This window comes from Lepus europaeus, chromosome 8 (assembly GCF_033115175.1).
Source record: "Lepus europaeus isolate LE1 chromosome 8, mLepTim1.pri, whole genome shotgun sequence".
In the NCBI taxonomy this organism is placed as follows: domain Eukaryota; kingdom Metazoa; phylum Chordata; class Mammalia; order Lagomorpha; family Leporidae; genus Lepus; species Lepus europaeus.
The window spans coordinates 78122604-78124926 of NC_084834.1; the positions used below are offsets into that span (position 1 = coordinate 78122604).

At 38.0% G+C, this 2323-nt stretch overlaps 1 pseudogene; it reads right to left on the reverse strand.

Moving 5' to 3' along the window:
• Positions 1–252: 252 nt before the first annotated feature.
• On the reverse strand, positions 253–1089 carry LOC133765597 (small ribosomal subunit protein eS1-like; annotated as a pseudogene).
• Positions 1090–2323: the final 1234 nt, after the last annotated feature.

A 2323-nucleotide genomic window follows, 5' to 3' on the forward strand; every position in this document is an offset into this window, starting at 1 on the left:
TTCTTTCCTGCAGGACCAGGGGACTGCATCAGGAATGAGAGAAAATGGTTTAATCAGTATGTAGATCATCTTCTGGCTTACAAACACTTTCACAGACTGCAGAAGTTATTGGTAAAATTTGGTAAAATATTGGTAAAATTAGTGGATATTTCATTTGTGACCCAAAGTATTTCTTTTTATATTTTAATTACATTTATTAGTATTTAATCCTGAATAATATCATTCTCTGATTTCTTTTTTTTTTTTTCACAAATAGGACATTTTATTTGTCACTATTAAAGTCTAAATCTTAAACAGATTCTTGAACAGCTGGTTCATAGCCATCAGCTCGTTCGACTTTCGCAACCGTCTCATCCCCAGTGGCTTTTCCAGAACTACTACCTTCTCCGTGAAGCTCCATGAGTTTTCCCAATTCAAACTTGGGCTTCTTCAGCATCTTCACTTTTCTAACGAAGACATCATGGAGAGGATAAATAGATTGGCAAGCCTTCTCTATGTCTTTTCCAATGCTGTCTGGGATCAATTTATTTACTACTTCTTTCAAGTCATTTGTTTGCACCTCCCGTGTCATGATTTCCATCATCTTCTTCCAGATCTGGCGGACCTGCTGGTGCTGAGCATAGGAAGTCTTCCGTATCTGATTGTTGCGTTTTTTGGTAAAACCAACACAGAACAGACGAAGCAAATAGCCATCGGTAGTCTTGACATCAACATGAGCTTCAATCATGGTCTGCCATTTTTTGACCATGGAGCACATTTTGTCACGGGTAAGATCCATGCCGTGGAAGTTAGTCAGGCAGTTTTTGCCCTGGACATCCTCAGTAATCAGTTTGAATTTTCTAAATGCAACTTCATCGTTCTGCAAGACTCACTTCAAAAACACGACCCTTGAGACCATCAGACGCAATTTTGGTTCCTTGGGTCCTCGTGACCAGTGTTTTCCCAATATTTCGTATGTTGAACATAGCAGGTGCTTTCACATCATACCAATCTTTCTTAGAAAATTGGTCCACCACTTTCTTCTTGGCTCCCTTTTTGCCGCCTTTCGTAAGGCGCTTGTTCTTGCCGACCGCCATGGTCGTGCTCAGAGAGCCAAAAAAAAAAGCTCATTCTCTGATTTCTATTTATTCATCTCTAGGTTCTAAATAACTAAACATAGGTTAAAGGAAAGGTTTAGTTCAGTGATCCCCAAGCATTAGTCCAGGTAGTTGCTATCATCTTATTTTTATTTTCTCTCTGTTCCTTATGTTGATAAACTTCTAAATGAGTAAGTCAGAAACTTGAATCTTCATAATAGTGATCACATTGACTAGTCACTGTTTATTGATTTTCTGGTGAACAGCTGTACCCAAAATCTATATCCTTCAGGGTCCTGGCAGGAAACAGCTTATTCAAATTAGAGTTTAACTGAAGATAGTTTTAATTAAGTTTTTTTTCCCCTAGAGGCATAGGAATGGCTAATCACTCAGATAAGGAATGATAAAATATATGGGTCTTGCTAAGGAAACTTATTATTCCTATGCCTGAAGGTCAAGGGCAGAGAAGAGACTTACAACAATCTGGCAAGAACTGGAGCCACAGATGGGAGCTGCTGGCAGGAGCAGTGGCCAAAGATTTTGAGAATTGGTGGTGCAGTTATTCACTAACCAAAGACAGAGAGAAATCCCTGAAACCTGACTTGGGGTCTCCTTTTGGTTCCCAGCAATTCAGGACTAATTTCCTTTTGTTACCTCTTGGGAACTTCAGGTTTTGAGGTCATTTGCCTAAAAAATGAAATTTAAAAGCAAAAACTAATTTTCTCTTTGATAATAAAAATCATATTGCTGCCCAGCTTCTTATCAGCACAAAACAGCTGATGTTAATAGGCTGAGTTTATACAGCCCAGCCAAAAGGAGAACAATTTGACTTCTTGTTACCCTCTGCAGTTTTGTCTAGAAAATAACACATGCTCGTTTGCTATTCAACTTGTCTTTGCTCCGGGACTCCCTTTCCTCAGCTGCAGGACTTCTAAGATCAAGAACCAAAGGATGAGAAGTATCATTATATTCTTAGAACTGTATCCATGGACTACATTGAATCTATTCTTTTAGTATTAGTATCACATTAACATGAGAATTGATGAGAATCATGAGATAATAATTAATATGCATTTGCTGTAACCCTGAGAATCTAATGTATTAATCGTCATTAAAAAAAAAGAACCAATGCAGTATGTCTTAAGATTTCATAAACTGACGTTCTAAGGGAGAATTAAGGTCACCATGGAATCTGCAATTGACTTTTGTGACCACCACTCTATCCTTTTATAATGCGAATATATTAC